The following is a 19,866-nucleotide window of genomic DNA, read 5'->3' as shown; positions in this document are numbered from 1 at the left end:
GTGTGTTTGTCCATGTAGGGGTGGGAATAAAGATTTAACTATTAGAATCAATAACCACTATAGCTGAGTTTCCGTGTGGCTGAACAAACATTGATCTGTTAAAGATAGCAATTCCGTTCTCCCACTAACTCACAGATTAGACCTTGTCATTACAAATGCAGACTTGGTACCAATTGCCTGCAACATCACTAAATGATTCCAATATTATTTTCCATATAAAAACATAAAAAATGCTATAAATACTCCAGATTATTTCATGCATCTCCAATGAAATGAAGTGTCCAATTAAGGCTACATTTAACAGAAAATGGAAGATTTCGATGTTTTGCACTATGACAGACACCAAGCTATTCATATTGAATCGATTTTTCCCCAGTGATATAGCGTTCAAATGGATAAAGAGACATTAAAATCAATTCTCTTTTTCTCTGGCCACATGCACACACACTCTGACACACACACCACAAAATCTGCCAGAATTGAGGAAGTTTCAGTGGATCCATTTACTAGGGGCTACATCTTCTGCTCTCTGTCACAGTCCAAGTTACAATCAGGCACATCCAACACCCAAAGCAAGCATCATTGCCCTTTGCTGGGAGTGCGAGTTATGCTGATGAGCTCGCCTGATGCCCACTGCTGTTCTCCTAATGTGGAAGCTGCTCAAAGGCTGGCATTTGACTGGCATCAGATGGATAAGATATTTATTAGTCACATGTACATCAAAACACACAGTGAAATGCATCTTTTTGCATTACTGAGAATGTGCTGGGGGCAGCCCGGAAGTGTCGCCACTCTTCCAGCGCCAATATAGCGTGCCCACAGCTCCTAACCCGTACGTCTTTGGAACGTTGGAGGATACTGAAGCACCCAGGGGAAACCCATGCAGACACGGGGAGAATGTACAAACTACTTACAGACAGCAGTGGGAATTGAACCTGGGTCTCTGGCGCTGGAATAGCGTTACGCTAACAGTACAAAGGACAACCAATAGGGCAGAACCATCAGTACCATGTATTGGAGGACAGTGTGGATTGGCCTGGAATTTCTTGGAATTAAACCCAATCTCCAAGACACTGCTACGATCAAGTCTCGGTGGGAATCTAAAATCAGATATTACTTTCTTTAGATATATGTGTTAATAGTTAAAAACACAGACGTGAGAAAAGACCATTTGACAGAACCAATCAAAACGATTTTATTTTTCCAATTGGCACAAGATGGCGAGGGTACACGAAGATGGACAGGTTAGGTGTCCAACGGTCGGACTGTGGGGTGGGTGGAGTTGGGAGGTCCTGTGGAGGGGCCTCCAGATATACGTCCAAATCGAGCTGGGAACCCCAAAATCAGGTGGCAGTGTCTGGAGACACCGACCTGGACTTTGCAAACAGTGGCGGTGTGTGGAGACATGAGAAAGCCACTGAGCTCTCCCATTTGGTTTTACCATTCAGCAGAACTATGAACAGATTGGGTCTCTTCATGAGAAAAGATGAAGAGACAACAGTGGCCTTTAAAATGACAAAAGGTTTTGATGGAGTGAACACAGAATGTGTCCCCTTGTGAGGAAAGTAATCACCAAGAAATCAGAAGGATAAAGAAGTTTGTTCTGTGTCCCCAAAGTGTGGTAAAAATATGGAGCTAATTCCCACAGGAAATCCCTCAGCAAAGGGAATGGATGCTTTTAAAGTGAGGCTGAAGAAGTATAAGATGGCAATTAGAGATTACACTGATAGATACAGTACAGGAAAGGGAAAAGGAAAGGGAAAATGAAAGGAGGCTCGAGTGGATCAAAATAAGATCAGATTTCTTTATTAATCACATGTACATCGAAACACACAGTGAAATGCATCTTTTGCGTAGAGTGTTCTGCGGGCAGCCCGCAAGTGTCGCCACTCTTCTGGTGCCAACATAGCATGCCCACAACTTCCTAACCCGTACGTCTTTTGGAGTGTGGGAGGAAACCAGAGCACCGGGAAAAAATCCACGCAGACATGGGGAGAACGTACAAACTCCTTACAGACAACGGCGGGAATTGAACCCAGGTTGCTGACGCTGTAATAGCGTTACGCTAACTGCTACGCTATACCAGCATGGACAGGTTGGGCTGAATGTACAATTATGATCTTCCCCAAATCCAAGTGTATCATACAATGCTGCATTCACTCTGAATATGACTGCAACTATGTAATCTCTCCAGCCAGGACAGGAGGTACAGAGCAGCATCACCCACTCTCTGGAAAGTACACTTCATTCATGATTTCGTCCTCAACACTCGCGAGGAAGCTCTGGACTTGGATACAGGGATCCTTCACCACTGCAAACTCCAGCATGCTGACCACTGCTCCCTTTGAGACAACAGGCAGCTTGAGATTGATCTGGTCGTCATTAGCCATTCAGTAAATTCCCTATACCATTAGTGCATTCGATTTTGACCATGCAACAGAGCAGCAAAAAAAAAGTGCTTGTAGGGAACTGTAATCAGGCTGAGTATATTTTTATTATTATGCAATTCCCCTGAGAGTCAGTATTCCAATTAAATATAGCTTGATCATACAGAATTTTAAATTCATTCCTGTACTTACTTTAAACCTGTACTTTAAGAAGTCAGGTGTTGTTTTTGGTGGCTGTAACATTATTCTTTAATGTTTGTGTTCAATGCCCCAAAATAGCATCCAGGCTGACAAGAGGATCTGGCTCTTGTTCCAGGTAGTTCCCATTCCAGTTTTATACAATTGTTCACAGTTACTCAAATAAACAACATGTGCAGGTGGTGACTGGTGTGGGAAATTCTGATCCGGGGACTATCATAAGGTGCGAATGAAAAGGTACAGATCTACTGGTTCAGGGAAACAGAAGCATTGGATTTCCAGCTCAGTAGCATAACCACAGAAATCTGGACTAATGATGGGAAAACAAGAGTTCAAATCCCACAGAAGATGAGAAACTTAAATGAAGTTATGCCACCTGAAATTAAAACACCCGTATCAGTAATACTGTTCAAGAGATAACTGGATTTTTATAAAATTCCCTCTGGTTCAAGAATGTCTTTCATTGAAGGAAATCTATTCTCTTTTATGTGACTCCAGACCCAGAGGAGAGTGGTTGACTCTTAGCTGCCCTCAAGAACAGCTCCTGTAAAACGCTTAATTTAGGGACAATTAGGATGGCTGGTAAATGCTGATCTCATCAGTGATACCTTCACCCCATGAATGAGTTACAAAGAAATCTCCTGCTTATTCAAATTCCCACTGAAAGGTGCCCCAAGCAAAATTGCTCAACTCTGTGGAGCCTTGTGTATAACCTGGCTTCCACACTTGACAACGGTGATTGCAACTCCAAATTATCAATTGAGTGAAAACATCTCTGAAGTGGCGTGATGTGTCAGATTAATGTGAGCCACTCATTCCCACTGCATGTTTAAGCCACTCCCCAATACCAGGTGAAGACTAGGCAGATGCCCCACTTCATGTCTCTCATTTGCTGGCTACAATCTCAGAGGATTGAAAACTGATCGGCTGGCTGTTCCTCTACATGGATGGAGTGAAGTCTCGATTTGCAGATTCGGCAACAGGCAGAATATTCCTACCAATGATACTTGCCTACCAGTCACACATGACTCCTGGCCTGATCATCCTCAGGCACCCCAGTGTCCTGACACACTATTGTCTTTAGCATTCTACATGACAGCTCCTGTTTAATAACATCGTCCATAATCACAATAGCCATATCATCTGTCAATGAGCTTAGGTGACTAAGCTTGTCTGGTAGCTATTTTCATTATGCAGTGCTACAGTCATCTATCGTACATGCCAGTTATAAACCGATGTGCTGTTTCACAAGTAAATACACATGTTTGTTATTCCTAATACTGCCAGCTCCTTGCAACAATCTTGTATAAGCCTGACAGTTACCATGACACATTTTAATATTTTGTGATGTTGATGACAGTTTGGTGCACCAGTGCATTTAAATTTAAATGCCTTGCTCAAACCTTGCAATAGTCTCCATGCCTGTCAAAATATCATAATAGAAAAGCCAATACCTTTGTTAATGCTGTTGATATCAATGTAGGTAGTGTCAACGGTGGCTTAGTGTCAGATTTGAAGGTTATGGGTTCAAATTTCTTTCTGGGGATTAAACATGACAATTCAGGCTGAGATTCCCGTACAGGACTGAGGGATTGCTGTATTGTTGGAAGTGCTGTCTTTCAGACGAAATGTTAAACCTTGGTCAAAAATCAGAGGTAAAAGATCTCATTATACTATCTAGCAGTGGTACAGAGGATTTATCCCTTGTATCCTGGCAAATGATCATCCCTGACTCAACAATACTGGGAATAAAGGTTTACAAGTTGATCATCACATTGCTATTCACGAGAAGTCTGTGCGTGCAAATCGGCAACCACTTTTCCCACAGTGACTGCACTTCATTGGCTGAAGAGTGCTTTGGGACATTCTGAAAGGTGCTATAGAAAGTCAAATCTTTCCAATAAAATTGTAAACCCAATTTGCATAGAATGGAATACTCCATGCAGATTTTTCATGAACAATCCTTTGTCACACTGCGCTCACTAATGCTGCAGTCCACAATGGGAGTGGCGCAGTGACACAGCTAGTAGAGCTGTCAGCTCAAAGCTTCCAGTGGCCCAGGTTCAATTCCAACCTATGGTACTGTCTGTGGTGAGTTCGCATGTTCTCCCTGTGACTGTGTGAATTTCCTCTCACTGCTCCGGTTTCCTCCCACATTCTACAGGCACACAGGCTGGTAGGTTGATCGGCCAGTGTAAGTTGCCCCTGGGGTAGGTCGGTGGCAGAATCCGAGTTGGTAGCATATGGGAATGTGGAGAGAATAAAATGGATGAGGGTAGGGTAAAAATGGGCAGTTGATAGTCAGCGTGGACTTGATGGGCCGAAGGGTCTGTTTCCATGCTGTATCTCTGTGACTCTATGACTATAATAATAGAAAGGATGAAAGATTTGGGAGCAGGTACAGACCATTCAACCTGTGCCATTACACGAAAGCACTGACCCTAACAGGCGCAGGTTGAATCGGTTATTCCTGCCTTCATTTCTTTCATCCTTTCTATTATTAAGGTATCTTTATTACTCACATGTACATCGAAACACACAGTGAAATGCATCTTTTTTTGCGTAGAACGTTCTGGGGGCAGCCCGCAAGTGTCGCCATGCTTCCAGCGTCAACATAGCATGCCCACACCTTCCCAACCCGTACGTCTTTGGAATGTGGGAGGAAACCGAAGCACCCAGAGAGAGATATAGCATGGAAACAGACTACTACTAACCTTTTACCTCAGCATTTTCCTGCTTCATCCTTTGATTAGTACCCAAAGATCAATAGATTCTGAATTCAATCAATGACTGAGCTTTTACAGTCTTCTGGGGTACAGAATTCCAGAAACTCACTACTGAGTGAAGAAATTCCAAATTTTGGTTCCTAAATGGCCTACCTCTTCTTTTTTGGTAATGCATAGTGTCTTTAATTTAGTGCAATAACTTGAAGGAGAGGAGCACACAGAAATGCCTGGTTCCCACCTGGCAGAAGATACCTGCAGTAGCTGGCAAATTCGTCCTGCTGGTCTCCCAAATGCTCGTTCATATGTAACCCGGTAAGGACCTGCATTGATATTTCTAAAGTTCCCCAGCCCCACTGCACCCACAGGTGTCACATTTCTGACACTACCTCAGTGACTGTACTTCCAAAGTATATTGTTTTGGCAGTAAAATGCTTTGTAAAAGAAATCATAAAAAAGTCTTAATTTCTTAACATAGGTGTTAACTCCACATCATCTGACTGCAGTGACAGGGGCAGTGCTTTCAGGTAATGAGTCACAAAGCTAAGTCAACACTGTCAGCTGAGAAGGTGGAATTAATTCTAGGAATCTTTCCAAAAAGCAGCAGCAGGCTCGATTCAGCTGTTTTAAATGGTCCTATTTGTGAAACAGAACGCTGCTGAATGTTACAAGGGCTACAAGCCCCAGTTCTAAGTGTAAAGTACTCCTCCGATTTCTACCAGGTATCTTCTTGCTGACTTGGTTCATTAGCGGGATCAGCTGTAACCATTCCCCTGTAGACCTCACTCTGATGCTGGTTTCTGCACAAGGTCAGACTCACTGCAGCGTCTTCAGTCTCCACGCACCCACAGCAATGAGCTGAAAGAGAATTGCTCAGAAGGAGCTGATGTGAACCTTTCAGTCTCAGAGGTGAGCCCTCATGCAGCCATCCTCTTACCCTCACACTCCTGATGGATGTGACCCAGGCACAGCCCATCACTCAAATGCTGTGGAGCAATAGGCAATCATCACATGTAAAAGGCCCCAGCTCTGCAGGCAGACATTTAGCTGTACACACAAGGCATAGAAGGCTATGGACAAATACTGGTAAATATGATTGTATAGATGAGTACAGCATGGACAGGGTGGGCCAAAGGGCCTGTTTCTGAAGAAACTTTTATATATAATATCTATGAAAGGATAGACTCTCAAGGACAAAAATAGCAGGAGTAGGCCATTCGGCCCCTCGTGCCTGCTCTGCCCTTCAATAAAATCATTGCTGACCTTCTACCCCAGAGCCACTTCCCTCATGTCCTCCCAATTCCCCTAATACTGTCTTGAACATACTCAGTGACCGAGACTCCACGACACTCTTGGGTCTAGGATTCCATAGATTCTCTGCAGTCTGGGTGAAGAAATTTCTTCTCAGCTTTTGTCCTAAATGTTTGACTCTTTATTTGAAACTGTGACCCCCGGTACCAGATGGTCTGGTCTGGGGAAACCTCTTCCCCACCATCTGCTGTGTCAGGCCCTGTGGATTTCAATGAGATGGATTGTTGACCCAATTACACCCAATAGATTGGAACTTTATCAAAGGATGTCAATCAGGAATATTTACTTTAAATGTAAAAATAAAAAAGACCTGTACTTGCTGGAAATTCCTGTCTTGAAACATAACTGTTTCTCTCTCCACAGATGCTGCTTGACCTGCTGAGTGCTTCTCGCATTTTCTGTTTTCTTAATTCATTTCAATGTCTTAGCATGCTTCAGCTGATAACAACAATCATTTCTCTGCTATTATTGCCAAGTAAGATTTGTGTGTGTGTGTGTGTGTGTGTGTGGGGGGGGGGGGGGGGGGGGGGGTCAGTCTTCCATGTAGGTGGGTGGGGATTAGATCTGAGACAATGCAAGAATCATCGTGGGATTGGATCCTATAGCTCAGGTGAAGAATGACAACCCAATCATCCCTCCCCCACAGGAAAATACTGTTGGGATGTTTTGTTTTGGCAATACAATGAACAAGACCCATTGTGTGTTGGGCCACTGACAGACATCTGGATAGGATCCAGATCAAGCAGGATCTGGGAGCTGTGCTCTTACTGGTTCTAGTTAAGGTAGATTGTGGCGGAACATCACAAACACGCACACCTGGCCATGTACCAAGTACACACACAGCATGCAAAGAGAAGGTCACTTGAAGATATCAGAAAATGCAAACCTATTCTGTCCTTTTTAAAATATGAGTGATCAGCTGAAGGGACACATCCCTCAAAAAAATTGCAATACACAATATATTATTGTGCATCAAGGTGTGTTTATAAAACAACAAACTCAAACTGTTTGCAATATATATTTGTTGATCAAGCAAAATTCAATTGCTAGGGAATGTACAAAAATGCTTGCAAGTTTACTTTAAGGTATGCAACATTAAGTGATTGGCTCTCTTCCAATGTTTAAAGTTTATTGTAAGAATTGCACGTTCAAGTTCGATTTGAGAGACTCAAGTACAAAATTTACGTTGATGGTCTCGAGCAGTGTCAAGGGAATGGTACACCATCAAAGGTGTCGCCTTTCAGACAATACGTCAAATCAGGGCGTGGATAAAAAAATATTACAGGGCAATCGGGGCAGGCACGGTAGTGTAGCTGTTTGCGTAACGCTATCACAGCGCCGGCGACCTGGGTTCAATTCTGGCCACTGTCTGTAAGGAGTTTGTATGCTCTCCCCGTGTGTCTGCGTGGGTTTCCTCCGGGTGCTCCGGTTTCCTCCCACATTCCAAAGACGTACAGGTTAGGAAGTTGTGGGCATGCTATATTAGCACCGTAAGCGTGGCGACACTTGCGGGCTTCCCCCAGAACACTCTATGCAAAAGATCTATTTCGCTGTGGTGTTTCAACGTACATGTAACTAATAAAGATATCTTATCTTGCTGTCCTGGCTAATATTTATTCCTAATATCATTGCAGCAGCTTATCTAGACATTATCACATTGAAGCTTGTGGGACCTGTGGTACACAAATTGAATCTATTTCTAACTGAACAAGCACGATACATGCTCAGAGAGGAAGGGCGAATTTCAAAACTGCTTCATGTCCTTCAGATGTCCCAGATTGTAATGCAACTATTTTCAAAATGCATTCACCATTGTCACAAAGATGAACCTTGGTCAATTTGCACACAGCATAGTCCCACAAAAAGCAAAGCAAGCAAATGGACTCTTTGCCCACTCTAATGCTGATGATCGAGGGCCAGGAGAAGGTTTTGCTCTTCTTTCAAAACTGGCATCTCTTATGTCCATCCAAATGAGCAGATTTGGTACAACACCTTGTTCCAAAGTACAGCTCCTGCAATGTCACAGTCTCTCCTCTCCTCCAACATTGCTGAGTGTCCTCTCATTTTATTCTTCTGCCTACTGTGGGGATTTAGTCTACAAATTTATGACTAGGTCTTTGGTAGCTACAGGTATGGGCACCAATGATCAGATTGAGCAGGAAACTAGAATCAAAGGAACAGGTAGTTGGAGGGTCAAAGGCCTGGAGGACATTAATCGGAAGGGGCAAGATCAAGGATGAGGTGGATCTGAAAATAAACCACAGCCCGAACGGTTTCCATACATGTACTACGCTCATACCAATGGTCTGTCATTATTGCAGTCCCCATTGCTCTTCTTTGTGCTGGTACCGGCTAAGAAAACTCGAGCACCTGTTCAATGGGATGGACCTGCACAGGCATCGGGGGAGCTGCAGATACAATACACTCTCAGATTTTCACAGTTGATTATTTATAAGAGTTTGCAATTGCCAATAATAGTCACCTTGTCCCCAGATTATTCTTTGTATCCTGGTCAAAGCTATAATAAGATGTGAAGGCACCTCAACCTGAAACGTTAACTCTGTTTCCTTTTTCACACGTTACTGAACCTGCTGTTTCCAACATTTGCTCATTTATGACAAGATCTGGTCCTCCGTAAGAGCAAAAAATAAATTTTAGTTGTCGTTTCATTAAGAAATAATGATATTTAAATTAAAAGCAAAATATAAAACCAAAACCGATAAGCTGGAGATACTTAGCAGATCCCTATTGCATTGGAGAGGGATGGTGATAACACCTCACGTCAAAACCAGAGACTTGGTCGGGCTGTATTCATGAACCACAGGGTCATCTTTTATCACCCACTGAATCTGAAAGCATCATACAATCTGAAACATTTCACCATTGCCTTTTGCCATGCTGACAAGAATTTGTTGCAAAGATGTCCAGTTGCTGTACCACTGAATTTGGGGTCTTTATTCCTGCCCTGTTAGGAAAGGATGAACATTTTAATTGCACTGGGTGAGGTACAGGAATGCTGCAATACAGTAAATCATAGTCATGTTTGCATTCTCTCTGGGGAATTTGGCAGATCAACAGAGGAACCAGAAAAAGAGAGTAAGGACTACCCTTTATTGATAAGATAGTCCATTAGAGGAAAACAGGGAGAAAGGAACAAATCATTCCAATGATCTGAAATGTCAACCACACACTTCAAATACAAGAATAGATGACAAGATAAGATGTGGCCATTTTTGTGTAACGTGCAATGAATCTCCCACAATCCCAGCTTCACTGATTGCTTCACTGAATTCCCCACAGAATAATGGAGAGATTTCTTTCTCTTCACCTTATTTAGAAGGTGTTTCAGTTCTGGAGAGTATAAGAACAGCAGACTTAAAACTTCAGTGCTGCTGCTCTGTTAAAGGTGCCGCCTTTTAGTTGAGCTGTTAAACCAATGCCCTTCTCATGTGGGCAGAAAGCCTCCCAATGCACTATTCCAAGAGCAAGGGAATCCTCTCAGTGTCCAGGTTAATAATTATCCCTCACCTGACACCTAGTAACAGGTTACTTGGCCATTTATCTGTTTGTGGGAGGTGCACAAGTTGGGTCAGAGCCCTTCATACAGGGAGCAGGAGGTGGCCATTCCACCCTTTGACTCGACTCTGCATTTATTATCGTGGCTGATCTTCTACCTCAACTCCACTACCATCCCCCAGAAATCTCAGGTTTGAATCTTCTCGATGACTGCACACCCAAAGCCCGAGGTAGAGAATTCCTGAGATTCACAAGCTTCAGTGTCAAGTACACTGACTCCACTTCAAAAGCATTTTTTGGCTCCAAGACATTTTGTAATGACACAAGGTTGTGAAAGGCACTGTAAAAACAAGAATGAGATGAAAGACCATTCTTACTAATATAATAGAATCAACATTCTATTCCGTGCGATTTGGTGTTATTTTCCAATCCATTCACACTTGCACCCCTCCCCGTCTCCTCCAGTCCTCAGTGATCAAGATGATCTTCCAATCCTGAGGAATGTCCACAAATTTCACTGCTGCACCACAGTCGGCCATGCCTTCTGTTGCCAAGCCCTGGATTCTGGCATCGATCCACTGAACCCCATACCCTTCTGCATTTCTTTCCTCCTTCAATTTTCCTTGAAAATACCTTCTCTAAGCTTTCCAGCATGGCCTGGATCCCATCTTGGGTACCTCATACTGTCCTTTCGTGACATTAAAGACTGCATACAAGATGTTGCTGTGTCCCAGTCTTTCCGAGTAATCCATAGGGTGGGAATGCTCACCAGGAATGCCTGGATACGTGAGACAAACTTAGAACTCAGAGGGCTGAGGAAACAAAAGACCGAACACGCCAAGCTCAACATCCTGTATTACAGATGTGTGAAATGCTTAATCAGTCGAGCTTTTCAATGGTGCTATTAAAGAAACAATAATGGGAAAAAGCAGTCAGAAGGTTGAAGCCGGATAAAGTGTTGCTGAGCAGGAACTACTTCAGTGTGCAGATGTGCATCCTGCACCACATGTGCTCTCTGGGAGAGACCCTCGGAGTGCGCTCTGGTAGTTGATGTTTATACTGAAAGCTCTTGAACCTCGTTAAGCCTGAGGGGAAGACTATTGCTCAGAGGAGACACAAGAAATTCTGCAGATGCTGGAATCTGGAGCATTCACAAAAAGTGCTGGAGGAACTCAGCAGGTCAGGCAGCATCCACGGAGGGAAATAAACAGTTGACGTTTCGGGCCAAGACCCTTCATCAGGACTGGAAAGGAAGAGGGCAGAAGCCACAATAAGAAGGTGGGGGGGGGGGGGGGGGGGAGGGGGAAGGGGCACACGCAGGTAGGGGAGAGGTGAGTCCAGGTGAGAGGGGAAGGTAGTGGGTGGGGGAGGGGGGAGAAGATGTAATGCGTACACCAGGGTGTAAGATTGGGGAGGTCATAGAGGACCCATGTTGTGCTGTGCAAGTTAAATATTTGGGGTTAATTCACCTGTTGAAGTTGAATAGCAAAGTCATAGCTACTTGGGAAAGAAATGGAGTCAAAAGGCATACAATTTGTATGACACCATACAGCCTCTGTGGAGGAAAAGGCAAGCAATGAACCATTCATTCCTGGAGCAGTTTTGACTACTGGTCTCCATTAGTGATGTCTCACACTCAGTGTGAGGTAAAAACAAATGGGTCATTGAAGCTACAGAGTCCAGCCCGATTCTCCTGGGAGCCTTCCTGGTAATTCTCTCCTCTGCTTCTATACACCTCCTCTGTTAAAGAGTGTGTGGGGACTCAGCAATTCTGACCAGCAGCTCAGAGACAGGGTGGTGGTGGGGGGGGGGGGGGGGGGGGGGGGGGGGGGTGGTGGGGGTGGCTTCTGAACAAGACCAAAACAAACCCAGAATGTGGCAGTCCAATGCTTTACATAGATTTCTGTGTGAATATAAGGCCCTTTAAAGTGTTTTCTTGGCTCCACTTACACAGCTTCACCCTAGTTCTCTGGCAATGACATACATTGTGCAGTGGAGAACCTGCAGTCTAGGAGTGACAAAAAGGCAGGTCAAGAGAATAAGAAGCAACAGATGTGCAGTAAGGAATTAGACCAGATAATGGGCACTTCATAAGTCAATTATATTCGAGTACAATGGATGCCTGGTAGTGGGTTAGAAGCAGAATAAATGATACCTAAAAGTGAATTAACAAACGGTAATCTGATCACCACCAGGCTTAGATGACATCATAAAGCTGAAAGGACCTGCAAGCACTTTGTAAAATGTCAGCCTGCAAAGAGATCTCCGTGTAACAGGCTGATGCACAGAGAGGCTGCCTCCCTATACAGGCACCTCTCTCCATTAGCTGTCTTACCAGCTTGAGACCTGCAGGCCAAATGGTTCTAAAGAACTCTTTACAAAACTTTAGTTAGGCTGCATCTGGAGTATTGCATTCAGTTCTGGTCTCCTCATTATAGGAAGGATGTGGAGGCTTTGGAGAAGGTGCAGAAGAGGTTTACCAAGATGTTGCCTGGATTAGAGGGCATGTGCTGTGAGGAGAGGTTGGACAAACTTGGGTTGTTCTCTGTGGAGCGGCGGAGGGTGAGGGTGAGATCTGATAGTAGTTTATAGGATTGAGAGGCATAGATAGAGTAGACAGCCAGTATCTTTTTCCCAGGGTTGAAATGTCTAATACCAGAGGGCATGCATTTAAGGTGAGAGGGGGTAAGTTCAAAGGAGATGTGCGGGGCAAGTTTATACACAGAGAGTGGTGGTACCTGGAATGCGCTGCCTGGGGCGGTGGTGGACGCAAATAATATAGGGGTGTTCAAGAGGGTCTTAGATAGGCACATGAATGTGAGGGAAATGGTAGGATATGGACATTGTGTAGGCAGAAGGGATTAGTTTAGTTGGGCATTTGATTACTAATGATGTAATTGATTTGGCACAACATTGTGGGCTGAAGGGCCTGTTCCTGTGCTGTACTGTTTTATGTTTTAAAATGTATGAGATTCCCAACCCCACTAATTCAATCTGCGTATCCTTTGGATAATGCACATTGAACGGGCTGCAACCCTAGACAGGAGAATGCCAAGTGGGGACTTAGATACCCCTCTACTTTGAAAACCACCAAGACTCAGGGCCTTAAATAGAACATAGAACATTACAACACAGTACAGGCCCTTCAGCTCACGATGTTGTGCCAACCTTTTATCCTGCTCTAAGATTTATCTAACCCTTCCCTCCCCCATAGCCCTCCATTTTTCTGACATTCATGTGGCTATCTAGGAGTCTCATAAATGTCCCTAATGTATCTGCCTTCACCACCTCTGCCAGCAGTGGGTTCCATGCACCCACCACTGTGTAAAAAAAAAAACTTGCCTCTGACATCCCCCTTTATACCTTCCTCCAATCACCTTAAAATTATGCCCCCTCGTGTGAGCCATTTTCGCCCTGGGAAACAGTCTATAAATGTCCACGCAATCTATGCCTCTTATCATCTTATACAAGGTGTACCAGATAAGAGGCAAAGATTAAGCAGACAGTCATCTTGTACAATATGGAACGACAAATGCACCAGGACTGGTGCAGGGTTTTGACCTGAAATGTCAACAATTCCTTCCCCCCTTCCCCTTCCCCCACCCCACCCCCCCCCCCCAACAGATGCTGCTCGACCCACTGAGTTCCTCCAGCAGATTGTTTGTTGCTCTAGATTCCAGAGTCTGCAGTCCCTTGTGTCAGCCTTAAATATAGAATAGATATTAAACACCCTAAAGGTATTCAGAAGAAACCTCTTTATCCAGAATGTGGAATCTGGTCCTACAGGGGATGGCAGAGGTGAGTGAGAGGATTGACGGGCCAGATGTGGCCTACTCCTGCTCCTATTTCTCATGTACACATACCCAAAGGTGAAAGGATTGGAAGGATTTCCTGATCAGGGCAGGGGAAGAGACGTAGGAGGTGGCTCAGGTTCAATACAAAGCTGCTAGAATGAAAAACCTGCTGTAAAGTAGATTACGTTAAAGTATACAACACAAAAGCAACCCTCGGTCTAAGCAGTCAAAGCCAATGTTTATCCTTAGCAAGGGCCTCTTCCTGCCCTATTTATGGAGTGGTAGGTGCCTGGAACAGGTTACCAGGGGTAGCAGTGGAAGCAGGCTGTTTGGTTTGGTAGACAGATGATTGTGAAGGGAATAGCAGGAGATGGATGATACACAGGAAGAGGACATTTAGTATAACTTGGCATCAAGATTGGCCCAACATTGTGGGCCGAATGGCCTGTCCAGTGCTGTACTCTTCTATTTTGTTTGTTCTATTTTAATTTCACTCATCACTGGGATACCACTATGTGCATCATAAAGGAAAGAGAACTAGGTGATAGAATGTTCTTGCAATGATGTGTTAACATCTCCCACAGCGTGCATTATGATCAGTTGTGGACCCACGACTGGATGCCAGTGAAAGAAACGTTCTCTTCAAAGAATGTTGGTTAGATACAGCACAGGAGGCAGCAGAGAATTGTGGACACAGCCCAGCGCATCACGGACACCAGCCTCCCCTCCTTGGACTCTGTCTTTACCTCTCATTGTCTTGCTGAGGCAGCCAGCAGAATCAAAGACCCCACCCACCCGGGTCATTCTCTCTTCTCTCCTCTTCCATCGGGTAGAAGATACAGGAGCCTGAGGGCACATACCACCAGACTTAAGGACAGCTTCTACCCCACTATGATAAGACTATTGAACGGTTCCCTTATACAAAGATGGACTATGACTTCACGATCTACCTTGTTGTGACCTTGCACCTTATTGCACTGCACTTTCTCCATAGCTGTGACACTTTATCCTGTTTTTACCTGTACTACATCATTGCACTCTGTACTAACCCAATGTAACTGCACTGTGTAATGAATTGACCTGTATGATCGGTATGCAAGACAAGTTTTCACTGTACCTCGGTACAAGTGAACAATAATAAACCAATACCTCTGACCCATCGAGTCTGGCTGAATCCTTAGATGGGAAACATACTGTTTCTCCATATCCCTGCAATTTTCATTGGCCAATTCGTCAAGTCTGCGGTGCACAGCCACCTGAACTCTGTCTCCTTGAATCCGCTGCTGGATTTCCGATCAGTGAATAAGAATCTCCGTCAGTCCGGGAATGGCACTATTCAAAGACAAGCTGGGGCTTTCACCCAATATGCTAGAAATGACATTTCCAAAATAGATTCTCAGGTTGTTATGAGATTGCTTTTTGTGGAGCTTGGTGTCTAAATTGTATGCCCACAGTTTACATTACCAAGCTTAGAAGTGCTTCATTGGCAGTATGTAAGAAACAAGAAGAGCATTAGAGAAATGCAAGTCTTCCTTTTCTGATTCATTTCATTTCCTATTTCTTACTCTATTCTTAAGCCTCCTTGGTTAAGCACATTGTGTGTTGTTCCCAGTCCCCAGATGCCATATTACGCCTGCCCTGCTGTTATCAGCTCACATTTCCAGCCTGTCATCAAGTGTGGTGAAGATCTAACCGACAGCACACACCACAAGACTCCACCAAGAGCTGGCACAGAACACCATGAAGGGTTGGCAAATTTCATTCAGTGACCAGGAAAATTGACTCCCAGTTGCCATGAGGTTGAAAGTTAAACCAGCTTTGGGAAACCAAGAACTAGAGGGCATAGGTTTAAGGTGAGAGGGGAGAGATTTCACAGGAACCTGAGGGGCAACTTTTTCACCCAGAGGGTGGTCAGTATGTGGAATGAGCTGCCAGAGGAAGTGGTTGAGGCAGGTACATTAACAACATTTAAAAGGTACTTGGACAGGTACATGGATAGGAAAGGTTTAGAGGGATATGGGCCAAACATGGGCAAATGGGACTAGCTTAGGTGGAAATCTTGGTCGGCATGGATCAGTTGGGCCGAAGGGCCTGTTTCCCTGATGTATGACTCTATATCTCAATTATATAATAAATTTATCATATCCACTTTATATTATTTTGATATTACAGTCACCAGATAGAGATGTGAGCATGGGCACAAGAGGACGAGACAAAGCACCAGCATGATGACTCCATCTGAAGCAGAAATGTGTTCATTTAATCAATTGAACATCGGATAAACTGTCAGCGTCACATCGCCAGCTTGGACCAGGCTAACTGGGCATGCAACAATTACCTTTGTTTCACTTTTCTTACGAAAGCAGCTCCCTCTGTCTAGTGAGGAAATCCAACTCTCCAGATCAAGCTGCTCCCTCCTCTGATATTCCTGGGTCCACCACATTACACACATTAAACTGGCATCGCACAGATGATGCATTTAGGAAAAATTAGATCTTCAATGCACAAAGGGATCAGAGTTCAAAGGTCAGAACATACTGGACAAAAACAATTCAAGTATAGCATCATTGCATTGAGTGCTTTTCAAAAGCATATTTACATAATGACTCCAAGGTCTCCTGGTAGTGATAGAACCATCTTAAAGACAGAAAACCAAATAAAAACCCAGTTTAGTGGAAAACCTAGAGTGTCTGTATCTTATTACAAGAGAGCCCCACACTTCCAACAACTTGGGAGTTCTCTTTTCCAACTTATAGTCATCAACATGTAATTCATTTCCATCATTTCATCTCTGCCATAAAGGAAATCTGTTCTACTGACATAATGGCAATCTCAAACTGCTCTTGTAAACTCAAAGCCCAGGGATACCAAGAGTCTGTTTATACTCTCACACTGGGAAATAGTTTCCACTTGCTGCTGACATGGAGCAACCTGGAACCAGGGCTGTGATCTGGGTCAGGGCAGAAGCATTAACTTGCAAATTTAGTGGGCAAATAAATGGCTGGGTGTCCATTGAGACTGCCCCATGATGATGCATCCCTAATGGGACAGCCCATCCCTCACCCTGCAGCCACTAAATTATGCAACCAATCAGCTCTGCTCCCACAGTAGTGTAGCAGTTAGCGTAACACTATTACAGTGCCGGCGACCCGGGTTCAATTCCTGCAGCTGTAAGGAGTTTGTACCTTCTCCCCGTGTCTGCATGGGTTTCCTCCAGGTGCTCCAGTTTCCTCCCACATTCCAAAAGACATATGGGTTAGGAAGTTGTAGGCATGCTATGTTGGCACGTGGAAGTGTGGCAACACTTGCGGGCTGCCCCCAGAACACACTACGTAAAAAGATACATTTCACTGTGTGTTTCGATGTACATGTGACTAATAAAGAAATCTTATTTCATCTTATCGACACTGATCCCGAGACTCATATAATCTGAAGCTGGATCCAGACTCCAACCATCTCCTACCCCAACCTTCCCAAACGAAGCAGGGCAAGGTTACCCGCAAACAGGAAATGTTAACCCACTTAGCTCTGGAATCAGATCAGTTCTCAATTCCAAATCTTGACCATTTCCCACTAATGTTTCAATGAGGCCACCTCCCATTCTCTAAACTGCTCAGTCTCTCCTCATTGGAGAATCCGACACCTATCACAGGGATTACTGAGGAACCTTCCACTCCCGTTATCACAAACACATCATTCCTTAGATGTGGAGACTAAACTTGAAGCGAGGTCTGATTTTGAGGTCAATATTCCAGATGAAGTCCTATATTATTGCAGCAGGATATTTAGGATGCCTGTATCAACTTTTCTTACAATAAAGGCCAATACCATTTGCCTTCTTAATCACTTGCTGTATATGCATGGTAAGTGTGATCTGCATAAAAGGGCCCTCTGAACAGCAACACCTTGCAAGTTCTCACCATTTGAAAAATATTTCAAAGTTTCAATACATATTCCATCTGTCATATGCTTGCTCAGTTGTCCATATCCCTTTGAAGCCTCTATACATCCTCATAACCCAGCTTTGTATCATCAACAAATTTGGATATATTAAACTTTGTGCCCTCATACAAAATCATTGATATAAATGGTGAACAACTCAGACTACAGCCTTATTCCCTGTGGTACCTCACTAGTCACAATCTCCCAACCTGAATAGGAGCCATTTATTCCTACTCTATTAGTCAATTCTCAGTCCACACCAGTATATTACCCTCTATCCCAGGTGCTCCAATTCGGTTTAATAATCTCTTGTCACTTGTCAACAACTCACAACTGAAGCACAAATCTATTCCCTACACCAGCTCCAAGCACTTCAGTCTCCTATAGTCATTCAGAAACTGCATTGCCAACTCTTCAAAGCACCTAAAAGCTACTCAAGTTGACAGGGAACCTGCTCAGCCAAGAGGAAAGGAAAACACCTTCAATCCGAAACAATAAATGAACCAAACAGAAGTGGTGGAAACAAGTTGCAGAGAAACCCGATACAAGCTGATCGGAGGTCTCGAGCTGATTTTTTTTGTTATTCAAAACTCACTTGGGAAGGGGAAGCCCTATCAGATTCAGTGCCTCACACCCTCTGCTGTGTAAAAAGACACGTTCAACAATCGAGGGCAGTCATGTCAAACAGGCCTTGTCTATCAAATCTGATCAGACACCATTGCTGTCTGAGCATTATGTACTAGCTTATTCTCCCTTCTTTCTCAAAACTGACGTTTAAAGACTGATCCTTGTCAGGCAAAATTCTAAGCTTTAACTCTGCCAAGTTGTTCCCTCTCCGTTCCAGGCTTCTGTTGTGAGAAAATGAGCCCAGCCCTCATTTAGGAAGTTGTGGGCATGCTATGTTGGCGCCAGAAGCGTGATGACACTTGCGGGCTGCCCCCAGAGCACTACACAAAAAGATGCATTTCACTGTGTGTTTCGATGTACACGTGACCAATAAAGATATCTTATGCATTGTTTAGCTGACAGGTACAACATCAAACAGGTTTTAAGCCTTCTGGCTTGGGGGTTAATGCCCAATTCCCATTGCATCCAGAGCCATCTACTCCCACTCATGTATTCTACCCCACCTCTGTCGACCCCACTACTGACAGGCAGCAACACCCCAGTGTAAACCTGGATGCATTCCCACATTCAGGGTCCAATCTCTCTCACCCACCCTACTACCGTGCAGCACATAGCAGTCTTTGCTTCCTTCAGTTCCTGTTTCTATAGGATAGGCAAATTAAACCTTAAAGGCCTTCGTAATGTTGCACTGAGAGCTGGAGCAACAATGATCCTGACCAGATAAAAGGTTTTTGCAACCAGCAATTAGTCTGTTTGCCGATGGTAAATCCTTATCTTGTCACTGCGAGGGCCGTCGCCACTTTGTAGGCTTACTGCTTATACTATAGGATGATTGGGCACTCGACCATTTCGGTCTGAGCTCATGCAGTCCAACAATGATCTGATTGGCAAAAATACTCCGACCAGCCCAGCTGTTGCTCAGCTTGAAGCAGTCTTATCTGCGAATTGAAGGATTGTGGGTTCTTGTCTCACCACAGGGAATTCAGCCCAAGGTCCAGCTTTGTGCTCCACTGGAGTACTGGCAAGAGTCCTGCACAGTTGGAGGTACCGACTTTCCAGAGGTGTTAGACGGGGCACCTCTTAGATGGATGTTAAAGATCCCACAGCACTATTCCCTGGTGGAGGCTTCTAGCCGATACTTAACACCCAGACTATCCCATTGAAACAAATAGAAATCAAAAGACTTCAGGTTCTGCAAGTCTAAAGGACAGATCACTCAGTGGGTCAGGCAGCATCTGTGGAAAGAGAAACAGTTAACGTTGCAGATCAAAGAGCCTTTTGACATCCTGATACGGCAATTGCTTTTCTTTCCACAGATGCTGCCTGACCCATTGTGTATTTCCAGCATTTTCAGTTTTCAATCCCATT

At 44.1% G+C, this 19,866-nt stretch overlaps 1 protein-coding gene across 3 annotated transcripts in view; it reads right to left on the bottom strand.

Moving 5' to 3' along the window:
* unc5b (unc-5 netrin receptor B) overlaps positions 1-19,866 on the bottom strand; it is a 250,740-nt gene that overhangs the window by 172,431 nt on the left and 58,443 nt on the right. Inside the window, exon 1 of one of the 3 annotated variants that reach the window (XM_052041399.1) lies at positions 16,268-16,296. The exons of the other annotated variants lie outside the window; for them this stretch is intronic. The gene's annotated coding sequence lies outside the window, so the exon portion shown is untranslated. Of the gene's footprint in view, positions 1-16,267; positions 16,297-19,866 lie in introns of those variants that run through there. 3 annotated transcript variants of the gene reach the window in all.

This window comes from Pristis pectinata, chromosome 30, assembly GCF_009764475.1.
Source record: "Pristis pectinata isolate sPriPec2 chromosome 30, sPriPec2.1.pri, whole genome shotgun sequence".
Taxonomy (NCBI): domain Eukaryota; kingdom Metazoa; phylum Chordata; class Chondrichthyes; order Rhinopristiformes; family Pristidae; genus Pristis; species Pristis pectinata.
This window is presented reverse-complemented; position numbering and strand designations above follow the sequence as displayed.